Source organism: Ranitomeya imitator, chromosome 9 (assembly GCF_032444005.1).
Source record: "Ranitomeya imitator isolate aRanImi1 chromosome 9, aRanImi1.pri, whole genome shotgun sequence".
In the NCBI taxonomy this organism is placed as follows: domain Eukaryota; kingdom Metazoa; phylum Chordata; class Amphibia; order Anura; family Dendrobatidae; genus Ranitomeya; species Ranitomeya imitator.
Window position 1 is genome coordinate 21,482,411 of NC_091290.1, and position 12,677 is coordinate 21,495,087.

Genomic DNA, 12,677 nt, shown 5'->3' on the forward strand with positions numbered 1-12,677 from the left:
TTCTGTTTTTGGGCTCCCTCTGGTGGTTACTGATGGTACTGGGTGATTTGTGTTCTGCTGTCTCTGGTGTCCACCTGTTCTATTAGGATTTGGGAGTTTCCTATTTAACCGGGCTTTCTTGTCATTTCCCCGCCGGCTATCAAGGTTATCAGTGTTTTGTTACCTCAGCTTCTGGCTTCAGTAATCTTCAGGACAAGCTAAGTTTTTGATTTTCTTGTTCCACGTTTTGCTTTATTTTTGTCTTGTCCAGCTTGCATGTAATTGTTTCTTTGCTGCTGGTTGCTCTAGTGGGCTGTAATTGCTCCTCATGTTCCATGAGTTGGAACATGAGTTCAAGTAATTACAGGATGGTTTTTTTAAGGGTTTTTTGCTGACCGCGCAGTTTACTTTTGTATCCTCTGCTATCTAGTTTTAGCGGGCCTCATTTTGCTGAATCTGTTTTCATACTGTGTATGTGCCTTCCTCTCATTTCACCGTCATTATATGTGGGGGGCTGCTATTTCTGTGGGGTATTTCTCTGGAGGCAAGAGAGGTCTGTGTTTCTTCTAATAGGGGAAGTTAGATCTTCGGCTGGTGCGAGACGTCTAGGATCAACGTAGGCACGTTCCCCGGCTATTGTTATTTGTGTGTTCAGGTTTAGGGTCGCGGTCAGCTCAGGTTCCATCACCCTAGAGCTCGTTGGTGCTTGTCCTTTTGTGATTCCCTGCCATTGGAATCATGACAGTGTCCCCCAGGATGTGCTCAGAAGCTTATTAGATCCACTGGAGTGCCTTGTTTCACAGCAGGGTGCCTGTGAGTCACAAGGCAGAATAAAAGGAAGTTTGAACCTGGTCAAGTTATTTTTGACCAAGGAGCTTGTTCAGGAAAACCCAGCAGGGCTCTTATTTTTTAAACGGACTGCAGGAAGGTAGTGGGGTCCGGTCCGTTTCCTCCAGCCCAGATCTTATAAGTGGCCCATGGCCACAGAGTGGAGTAAAAGGTAAAAAAAAAAACCTTGCAGGAAGGGTTTGGGGTATCAGTGTTGGACTTGGAAGCAGACCGAGCAGGAGACTTGTGCAGAGCTCTTTCTGTGTGAAGCAACACCGGGCCAAGCAGAGTCTAAAGCCTCACACCCCAGCATACACAATGGTGTAGTTCCTTCACGGTAACTGGTCGCGGACTGTCTTTTGTTTTTCCCGGCTGCGATCCGGAGGATACAGCGTGCTGTGCACTGTGTGAGTTTTTGGACATTAAACACATTTTGTTTTTGAACTTTTCCTGGGTCACTGCCCTCTCACTGCACAGCATGGACACTGCTGAACTACATATGGTGGAGAATGCGGGCAGTGTGAACTTAGGCATACCCCAAAGCGTGCTGCATGTCGCTTATTAAGTCTGCAACGCTGCAGCTCAGGCCGGCTGACAAGATGGAGGAAATACTTAAGCAGTTGACCCTCATGCAGCAGCAGCTACTGCAGCTCCAGCGGGAACAACATGAGCAAAGGCAGAAAGAGCAGCAGGAGCAGCAGCTACGGCAACAGGAGCAGAACCAATGGCAGCAGGCAAATAATCTGTTGTTGCGGCAGATCGCGGCTCTACAAGAGGCACCCACCACAACGGTTCCGTACCTGTTGGAGGCTCGAGACAGAGTCCGGTCAACACTGAGGAAGATGGCGCTGGAGGGCAACATGGAGGCCTTCCTCACCATCTTCGAATGCACTGCAGAGCGGGAGAGCTTGCTGGTGACCCAGTGGGCAAAAGTGGTGGCCTCTTTCTTGACAGGAGATGCCCAGAAGGCTTGCCTGGACCTCAGTCGGGACGATGCCCTGTACTATGGGAAGCTCAAAGGTGAGATCCTCGCCAGACTGGGGGTAATACATATGTACAGGCCCAACAGGTGTTCCAGTGGTCTTTTTCTGAGTCTCGCCCAGCCTGGTCTCAGGCCTATGAGTTGCTGCAACTGGTTAAAAAATGGCTTCAGCCTGAGACCTTAACCCCGTTCCAGATGGTACAGAGGGTGGTGGTCGATCGGCTGGTGAGAGCTCTGCCAGTAGCCATTCAGCATTGGGTGGGGTAAGGGGACCCAGGCACTCTGGACCAGGTGGTAGGACTGATAGGGTGATATAAAGCCACTCAGGACTTTATATGGGACACTGCTCCGCTTCGGCTGTCATGTAAGGCCCAGGAGTTGGGGAAAAGTCCATGGTCCTCCACCAGGGCCAATACGGATCATGCCCGTACCGAGGGGATATCTCGGAAGGAGAGTGACAACCGACCAGTGTCCCCTAAATGAGCCCAAAGGTTCCGTCGTGCCACAGTTGTTAAGTGTTGGGGATGCCAAGAGCCTGGACATGTGATTGCCAACTGCCCCCTAACAACCAAACCCATGTGGACTGCGGGTATACCCGCCGTGTATCTATGCATGTCCAGCCAGTTTGCACCGCCACCACAGGCCCTGCTGATACCGAACCCCAGCTATGCAAGGTACACGTTAATGGTTACCAGACGGATGCTCTCTTGGACTCGGGGAGTCTGGCGACTCTGGTACATGGGTCCCTGATTGCTGGGGACAATGCCAATGGACAGAAGGTAGGGGTGGTGTGCACACATGGGGACCTCCAAAAGTACCCAACCGCGGAGGTTACGTTTTCCACTCTTTGTGGAGAGATAAAACATGTAGTGGGAGTAGCAAAGACTCTTCCGTATGGGACTGTATTGGGAAGAGACTTACCCCTGTTCTGGTCCCTGTGGGAGACCAGGGTTAACCCTCCCAGGGTAGCTGGTATTCTGAGCGCAGAGCCTGAAGATCCCGAATCAGGGATACCTGCCGTAGGGGTCGCCAACCTAGGGACAGAGTGCAACCCCGATAGGTTTCCCTTAGAGGTATTGGCAGGAGAGGTCGAGGAGACCACACCGATTACCGAGCTGGAAGTGTCCCCTGGTAAGTTTTGGATGGCTCAGCTCCAGGATCCCACTCTGACCCGGGCAAGAGAAAGAGTAATCGAGGTAAATGGGGTGGCTCAGCAACCGGGTGTGGAGACAATTCCCATGGATGGCGATCAACCAGGAGTTACTGTACAGGGTTGATAAAATCCGGGATGAGGTGGTAGAACAACTAGTAGTGCCCCAATCCTACCGTTGGGTGGTGCTCGACATGGCCCACACTCACATGCTGGGGGGGGCATTTGGGGGTCAAAAAGACTCTGGAGCGTATACTGCAGCGTCTTTTTTGGCCTGGTATCTACGCGTAGGTCCAAAAGGTACTGCGTTACGTGCCTGTAGTGCCAACTAACCTCACCTACCTTAAACTACTGGAGTCTATTGGTGTCTCTGCCCATTATAGAGGTACCTTTTGAGCGGATTGTGATGGATCTGGCGGGGCCAATAGTAAAATCTGCCCAGGGCCACCAACACCTTTTAGTAGTCGTAGACTATGCCACCCGGTACCAAGAGGCGATACCCCTCCGACACACCTCGGCCAAACTAATAGCCCGTGAGCAATTTGCAATATTCTGTCGCCTGGGGATATCAAAGGAGATAAAAACCACAAAAAGAGGAAAAAATCCCCCAATATTCAAGAAAAAACAGGCAGAGATGCTTACCTGTCTAACTAGGCCTTAATACCAATGCACTAACAGGGTGCAGTGGACCCAAGTAAAATGGCAACTGCTTACGTATTATGGCCAGAATATCAAACAATACCTTACATATATTGATATGTTTTTGTGCACACACATATATATATATATATATATATATATATATATATATATATATATATATATATATATATATATATATATATATATATATATATATATATATCTTTTCAGGATGCAGTTGGACCCAAATGGCTCTGTAAACTGTGGCCTCTGTTCACACAGGATGCATTATAGTTAGCACTGGACAGCCTGCCATAGGGCGTCATTACTAGGCTGAGAACCAGATGCTCTGCATTCCTTGTGTGAACATTGCCACATACTGATTTTTTTTTTTTGCACTGGTGTGCCACACGGCCAATCCCATATTGAAGGCTGACTGTCTCATTTGGTATTATTGCACCTGTGCAGTTGCCATCTTACTTGGGTCCGCTGCACCCTGTTAGTGAATTTGTATTGAGGTCTAGTTAGACAGGTAAGCATATCTGCCTGTTTTGGGATACCAAAGGAGATCCTTACAGATCAGGGGGCTCCTTTCATGTCCAAGGTGGCCAGGGAGCTATGTAAACTGCGCCAGATTAAACAGCTTCGTACGTCATTGTATCATCCACAAACTGACGGGCTGGTGGAGAGATTTAATAAGACACTCAAAGCCATGCTCAAAAAGGTGGTTGCCAAGGATGGGAGGGATTGGGACATGTTATTGCCCTATCTGATGTTCACCATTTGGGAAGTACCACAGGCATCCACAGGTTTTTCTCCATTTGAGCTGTTATATGGCAGGCATACGAGGGGATTGCTCGATGTAGCTAAGGAGACGTGGGAACAGGAGCCCACTCGAAGCGTAATTGAGCACGTGGCAAGCATGCAGGACCAGATTGCGGTCGTACAGCCCATAGTAAAAGAGCATCGAATGAATGCCCAGGCTGCGCAAAGCTGCACGTACAATAAAAGGGCCATTGTCAGGACCTTTAAAGAAGGAGACCGGGTGTTGGTACTAGTGCTCACCCCAGAGAGTAAGCTCATAGCCAAGTGGCAAGGGCCTTAAGAGATATGGTGGAAGGTGGGGGAAGTGAATTATAGAGTGTACCAACCCGGGAAAAGGAAACCCGAACAACTGTACCATGTAAACCTGCTAAAAGCTTGGAAGGACCGGGAATGTTTGGTCACGGAGGCAACGCCGGTCGTACCAATAGGGGACCCTCCAGCACTGGATAAAGACCCAGCAGGGAGTCCGGTTAAGATAAATAATGCTCACACCAAACAGCAGCGACGGGAAGCTCGGGCCCTGGTGCAGAAGAATACAGATGTATTTTCAGAGCTGCCGGGACGGACCTCTGTGATACAACATGGCATAGTCACTGAGCCCCAGGTAAGGGTACGGATGAAACCATACAGAGTACCAGAAGCCCGGAGGCAAGCCATGCTTCAATTGGGAGTCATTGAAGAGTCCCGGAGTGAGTAGGCAAGCCCCATTGTATTAATACCTAAACCAGATGAGTCATTACGCTTATGTAATGACTTTAGGAAGTTGAATGAAGTGTCAAAATTTGACCTTTATCCAATGCCTCGGGTGGACGAGCTAACTGAAAGACTGGGGAAGGCCCAGTACTTCACTACGCTCGATCTCACCAAAGGATACTGGCAAGTCTCCCTGACAGAATCAGCTAAAGAGAAGACTGCATTTATCACGCCAGAGGGTCTATTTCACTATGTTGTCTTGCCCTTTGGGTTACATGGGGCCCCGGCCACTTTCCAGAAGCTGATGGACATAGTGTTAGAACCACATCGGAAATACGCATCGGCCTATTGGATGACAGTCATCTTTAGAAAAAAAAAGAGCATGAACCGCACATCCCAAAATCATACGTTGATCTAAAGCCGCTAGGCAAAAATTAATATAACTGAATATGAGGTTTTCAGTTTAACATTCTGATCAGACTGTATGAAGCCCACTGCCCCTTCACGGCAAACCTCGTAGTGGGTCCTATCGCCCTAACGGAGCGGAGCCGTGCGGCGCCCACCGCCACAGCAGCCATGCACCAGCAAAGCATGTTCTAGTCTTCTTCTTGGACCAGCACTCCTCCCATTTGGCTCAGGTGATTTTAATTAGCAGGAGACTGCAAAGTAAGGGGTCTAGCCCATTTTGGCTCTCACTGAAGAGCTGGAGGAAGGTGAGTTTAAGTGCTCCTTTCATTTTGGTGTTGGTGCTGTGTGGCGGCCATTGTTGCTGTGGCTTTGTGCTGGTGGGGCGGCGCGGTCTGGAGTCTTGGGGACTCATTCTTGCAGCATGGGTGCTGTGGGGCAACAGGCCGTCCGCCCTGCTGGTGCATGGCCGCTGTGGCGGTGGGCGCCGCACGGCTCCGCTCCGTTAGGGCGATAGGACCCACTACGAGGTTTGCCGTGAAGGGGCAGTGGGCTTCATACAGTCTGATCAGAATGTTAAACTGAAAACCTTATATTCAGTTATGTTAATTTTTGCCTAGCGGCTTTAGATCAATGTATGATTTTGGGATGTGCGGTTCATGCTCTTTTTTTTCTTTTTTGCAAAGCATAGTCATCTTTAGTACTACCTGGGAGAGCCACCTGTCCCAGGTACAGGCAGTGCTAAAGTTGCTCAGAATCGCGGGGTTAACAGCAAACCCAAAGAAATGCGCGATAGGGCTCACGGAAGCTCGGTACTTAGGTTACGTGATTGGCCATGGGGTGATCAAACCCCAAGTAAACAAGATCGAAGCCATCCAAAACTGGCCCAAGCCCTTAAGTACCAAACAGGTGAGGGCATTCCTTGGCATCATTGGGTACTACCGCCGGTTAATAACAAATTTTGCGGGGAAATCAGCACCCCTAACAGACCTAATAAAAAGGTAAGAAGACAGCGATGGTCCGATGGAATCCTCAAGGGGAGGAAGCATTCTGGTCCCTGAAGTCGGCGTTGTGTGGCCAGCCAGTCCTCGTTAGCCCCGACTTCACGAAGACCTTTATTGTACAAACCGATGCCTCAGAGGTAGGCCTAGGAGCAGTGCTGTCACAAGAGGTGAACGGGGATGAGCATCCAGTCACCTACTTGAGCAGGAAACTGACCCCGGCAGAGAAAAATTATAGCATAGTGGAGAAGGAGTGCTTGGCGATTAAATGGGCCTTGGAGTCCCTACGCGACTATTGGCTCAGGCGTCAGTTTTGTTTGGTAACGGACCATTCACCCCTCATCTGGATGAGAAACGCAAAAGAGAGGGATGCCAGAGTCACCAGATGGTTCCGGTCCCTACAAAACTTTAGTTTTTCAGTGGAACATCGGGCGGGGAAGTCACAGGGAAATGCGGATGCCCCTCCAGCCAAGATCTTATAAGTGGCCCATGGCCACAGAGTGGAGGAAAGGAAAAAAACCCTGCAGGAAGGGTTTGGGTGTGTCAGTGTTGGTCTTGGAAGCAGACCGAGCAGTTGACTGGTGCAGAGCTCTTTCTGTGTGAAGCAACACGGGGCCAAGCAGAGTCTAAAGCCTGACACCCCAGCATACACAGTGGTGTAGTTCCTTCATGGCAGTTGGTCGCGGGCTGTCTTTTGTTTTTCCCGGCTACGATCCGGAGGATACAGCGTGCTGTGCACTGTGTGAGAGTTTTTGGACATTAAACACGTTTTGTTTTTGAATTTTGCCTGGGTCACTGCCTTCTCACTGCACAGCAAGGACACCGCTGCACTACAATACAATAACGTATATCGACTATGGAAGTGATACGGAGTACTCACCTATATACAATAATGTATATAGACTATGGAAGTGATACGGAGTACTCACCTATATACAATAAAGTACAAAGACTATGGAAGTGATACGGAGTACTAACCTATATCCAATAAAGTATATAGACTATGGAAGTGATACAGAGTACTCACCTATATACAATAATGTATATAGACTATGGAAGTGATACGGAGTACTCACCTATATCCAATAAAGTATACAGACTATGGAAGTGATACTGAGCACTCATCTATATACAATAAAGTACAAAGACTATGGAAGTGATACGGAGCACTAACCTATATCCAATAAAGTATATAGACTATGGAAGTGATACAGAGTACTAACCTATATCAAATAAAGTATATAGACTATGGAAGTGATACAGAGTACTCACCTATATACAATAAACTATGGAAGTGATACAGAGTACTCACCTATATACAATAAAGTATATAGACTATGGAAGTGATACAGAGTACTCACCTATATACAATAAAGTATATAGACTATGGAAGTGATACAGAGTACTCACCTATATACAATAAAGTATATAGACTATAGAAGTGATACGGAGTACTCACCTATATACAAGAAAGTATATAGACTATAGAAGTGATACGGAGTACTCACCTATATACAAAGAACGATAAACAATATGGAAGTGATACTGAGCACTCGCCTATATACAAAGAATTATATAGACTACGGAAGTGATAGTGAGCACTCAGCTATATACAATGGATGGTATAAACCCTGGTAGACGAGATAATGAGAAGTCTCACATATGTAAAGTATTCAGACCCTTTTAATTTTTCACTCTGTTTCATTTCAGCCATTTGGTAAATTCCAAAAATTTAATTTTTTTCTCATTAATGTACACTCTGCACCCCATCTTGTCTGAAAAAAAAACAGAAATGTAGAAATTTTTGCAAATTTATTAAAAATAAAAAACTGAAATATCCCATGTTAATAAGTATTGAGACCCTTTGCTCAGTATTGAGTAGAAGCACCTTTTGAGCTAGTACAGCCATGAATCTTCTTGGGAATGATGCAACAAGTTTTTCACACCTGGATTTGGGGATCCTCGGCCATTCTTCCTTGCAGATCCTCTCCAGTTCCGTCAGGTTGGATGGTGAACGTTGGTGGACGCCATTCTCAAGTCTCTCCAGAGATGCTCCATTGGGTTTAGGTCAGTGCTCTGGCTGGGCCAGTCAAGAATGGTCACAGTTGTTCTGAAGCTACTCCTTTGTTATTTTAGCTGTGTGCTTAGGGTCATTGTCTTGTTAGAAGGTGAACCTTCGGCCAAGTCTGAGGTCCAGAGCACTCTGGAATAGGTTTTCATCCAAGATATCTCTGTACTTGGCCGCATTCATGTTTCCTCCAATGACAGCAAGTCTTTCTGTCCCTGCAGCTGAAAAACACCCCATAGCATGATGCTGCCACCACCGTGTTTCACTGTTGGGATTGTATTGGGCAGGTGATGAGCAGTGCCTGGTTTTCTCCACACATACCGCTCAGAATTATCACCAAAAAGGTCTATCTTTGTCTAATCAGACCAGAGAATCTTATTTCTCATAGTCTGGGAGTCCTTCATGTGGTTTTTTAGGAAACTATGCGGACTTTCATATGTCTTGCACTGAGGAGAGGCGTCGGGCCACTCTGCCATAAAGGCCTGACTGGTGGGGGGCTGCAGTGATAGTTGGCTTTGTGGAACTTTCCCCCATCTCCCTACTGCATCTCTGGAGCTCAGTCACAGTAATCTTGGGGTTCTTCTTTACCTCTCTCACTAAGGCTCTTCTCCCACGATTGTCCAGTTTGGCTGGACAGCCAGGTCAAGGAAGACTTCTGGTGGTCCCAAACTTTCTTCTGCAGGATTATGGAGGCCACTGTGCTCTTAGGAACCTTGAGTACTGCAGAAATTCTGTTGTAACCTTGGCCAGATCTGTGCCTTGCCACAATTCTGTCTCTGAGCTCCTTGGCCAGTTCCTTTGACCTCATGATTCTCATTTGGTCTGACATGCGCTGTGAGCTGTGAGGTCTCATATAGACAGGTGTGCGCCTTTCCAAATCAAGTCCTATCAGTTTAATTACACACAGCTGGCCTCCAATGAAGGAGTAGAACCATCTCAAGGAGGAACAAGGAAATGGACAGCATGTGACTTAAATATAAGTGTCTGAGAAAAGGGTCTAAATACTTATGACCATGTGATATTTCAGGTTGTTTTTTTTAACCTTTTGAATTTATCAAATGGCTGCAATGAAAGAGTGAAAAATTTAAAGAGGTCTGAATACTTTCCGTGCCCACTCTACATTAAATTATACACTATGAAAGGAGCTGCCTAATAAGATGTCCATTAATGGGAAGAGGAGAGGATGGAGGTTGTACTGAGAAGAGGGATGGAGGTTGTGTACTGAGCAGTTGGTGGAGGTTGTGTACTGAGGAGATGGTGGAGGTTGCACTGAGCAGTTGGTGAAGGTTGTACTGAGGAGAGGATGGAGGTTGTACTGAGGAGAGGATGGAGGTTGTAATGAGGAGAGGATGGAGGTTGTACTGAGGAGAGGATGGAGGTTGTACTGAGGAGAGGATGGAGGTTGTACTGAGGAGAGGATGGAGGTTGTACTGAGGAGAGGATGGAGGTTGTACTGAGGAGATGGTGGAGGTTGTACTGAGGAGAGGATGGAGGTTGTACTGAGGAGAGGATGGAGGTTGTACTGAGGAGAGGATGGAGGTTGTACTGAGGAGAGGATGGAGGTTGTCCTGAGGAGAGGATGGAGGTTGTACTGAGGAGAGGATGGAGGTTGTACTGAGGAGAGGATGGAGGTTGTACTGAGGAGAGGATGGAGGTTGTACTGAGGAGATGGTGGAGGTTGTACTGAGGAGATGGTGGAGGTTGTACTGAGGAGAGGATGGAGGTTGTACTGAGGAGAGGATGGAGGTTGTACTGAGGAGAGGATGGAGGTTGTACTGAGGAGAGGATGGAGGTTGTACTGAGGAGAGGATGGAGGTTGTACTGAGGAGAGGATGGAGGTTGTACTGAGGAGAGGATGGAGGTTGTACTGAGGAGAGGATGGAGGTTGTACTGAGGAGAGGATGGAGGTTGTACTGAGGAGAGGATGGAGGTTGTACTGAGGAGAGGATGGAGGTTGTACTGAGGAGAGGATGGAGGTTGTACTGAGGAGATGGTGGAGGTTGTACTGAGGAGATGGTGGAGGTTGTACTGAGGAGAGGATGGAGGTTGTACTGAGGAGATGGTGGAGGTTGTACCGAGGAGATGGTGGAGGTTGTACCGAGGAGATGGTGGAGGTTGTACCGAGGAGAGGATGGAGGTTGTACCGAGGAGAGGATGGAGGTTGTACCGAGGAGAGGATGGAGGTTGTACTGAGGAGAGGATGGAGGTTACATTGAGGAGAGGATAGAGGTTGTACTGAAGAGAGGATGTAGGTTGTACTGAGCTCTTGTGAGCTGCACATTTTGAGGAGAAAGTTACCCCCGGGGGAATTAGCAATGTGCCATTATTATGTGACAGGCAGATAGCATTGTGTGTACATTGGGATCCCTCTCATCATCATATATATGGCACGGTTGACCCGGATGATACCGGACACATGCAATAAACTTTACACCCATTGCATAAATAACCACCCCCTGCCTTACAACATATCATAATACAGCGTCTTACATTTTGGATGGATCCCAGGAGCCCCCACCGATTGCAGCCATTAATGCAGCAGCGCTCACTAGTAACCATATATTGATGTATCACCTTATTGATAGCCCTGTTCATACTGTGCCTCCTTGTTCATGAATAGAATGACAGAACTACAGTGAAGAGTAACAAAGAGGGACCACAGATGGGAACGCTACATAAGAGCCCTTTACATCCTATATGTCACATATAAAGCGGTCACATCCATAGGCACCAGGTATGAAGAGCGACTTACTGCACCATGTTCTCACCTCTCTGACGGCAAGAAGAGCCATGTAACCAGCAGAAGACAACACTGCGGAGGTGCCTCTGTGGAGGGAATACTCAATTAGCTGCCTGTGGATATATACAGGCTGCTCCCCCATAGGAACCGGGGGGTAACAGATAAGCATCCTATAACTGCACCTATACATTGAGCCGTCAGGAAAAATCCCATTGATCCCTACAGATCAATAATCCCCTCCAGTAAAGGAGAAGCGACAATCTCATCGCCTGTGACCTTAATATTAATCAGAGATGTAGATGGCACAGAGGACCTCCGGTGCATGGAGCCACAGGTCATATCCCAAGCCGGGCACCGAGCAGGGTAATGGGCATCACCTGATGGTGCGATGGGTAGACGGTGAATATGGTGAATACAATCCTGCATTAAATGGATGTGGAGGATGCATTAGGTTGAGCATTATCTCCATGCCCGCCAGACACAGAGGGATGGCACCTAATAGGAATCAGATGGCAACGTTACCTTGTGAGAAGTTTGATCCTCATATGTCAGGAATGGGATTCATCCTTTAGGAACCAGGACTGCAGTCTCTGCTCGAAAAAAGGATGCTCTATCCTATACTACACCCTCCGAGTTCCTACTGCCTGCCCTCCCTACCATCATCATCACCCCCCACCATCACCACCACCATTACACACCCACCTCTCTGCTATCTTCCCCCTCTGCTTCTTCCCTTCTATCCCCCTGCTCCTTCTCAGATCAGTGACTTGATTGATAGGAAAGGCTTGCAGAGCCCACCCACACGTGTTTTTTTACTGAATAGGAAAAAAAAAAAAAAAAAAAAAAGACATAGGGAGAAGATGGGAGAGGAGGGAGCGAAAGAGAAGCATGAATGAAAACTGTAGCCAGCACTGCAGACCGGGCTGACAACCGCCGCCAGCTCCCTAATATTCCCCGCTAATCCATAGGATATCCTCGCAGTAAATAGGTGCCAGCTATCTGCCCGCTGCTGCGCCATTCCGGGGGCTGGGAATCACTGGGCGAAATGCTCTTTTACAGCCATGATGTGAGTGAATGTTTGATGCATTGATTATATCCAGGTAGCTGTCAATCATTCCCAGCTCCAAGGACACAAGCACAGGTACCGGCGGTCATCCTGGGGGAACCGGGGGGATTTTATCAATGGAGACTCAAGTGATCGAGGCCTTAGACCTGCAACAGCGTCTATGGAAGAGGCATCAAAATGGTCAAATTAGGATGGTTGTCCATTTACTGCATGTGTAGACGTAAGTGAGCTCCTGAGATCTTCAGGTGGAGCTCGGCTGGTCAGATAGCCCAATACATCGGTGATCTTCTGCCCAGAG

General features: G+C 47.8%; 1 protein-coding gene across 1 annotated transcript in view; it reads right to left on the minus strand.

Moving 5' to 3' along the window:
• Positions 1-12,067, minus strand: part of PTPN5 (protein tyrosine phosphatase non-receptor type 5) — an 81,738-nt gene extending 69,671 nt beyond the window's left edge. The window contains exon 1 of the mRNA XM_069738578.1: positions 11,836-12,067. The gene's annotated coding sequence lies outside the window, so the exon portion shown is untranslated. The remainder of the gene's footprint in view (positions 1-11,835) is intronic.
• Positions 12,068-12,677: the final 610 nt, after the last annotated feature.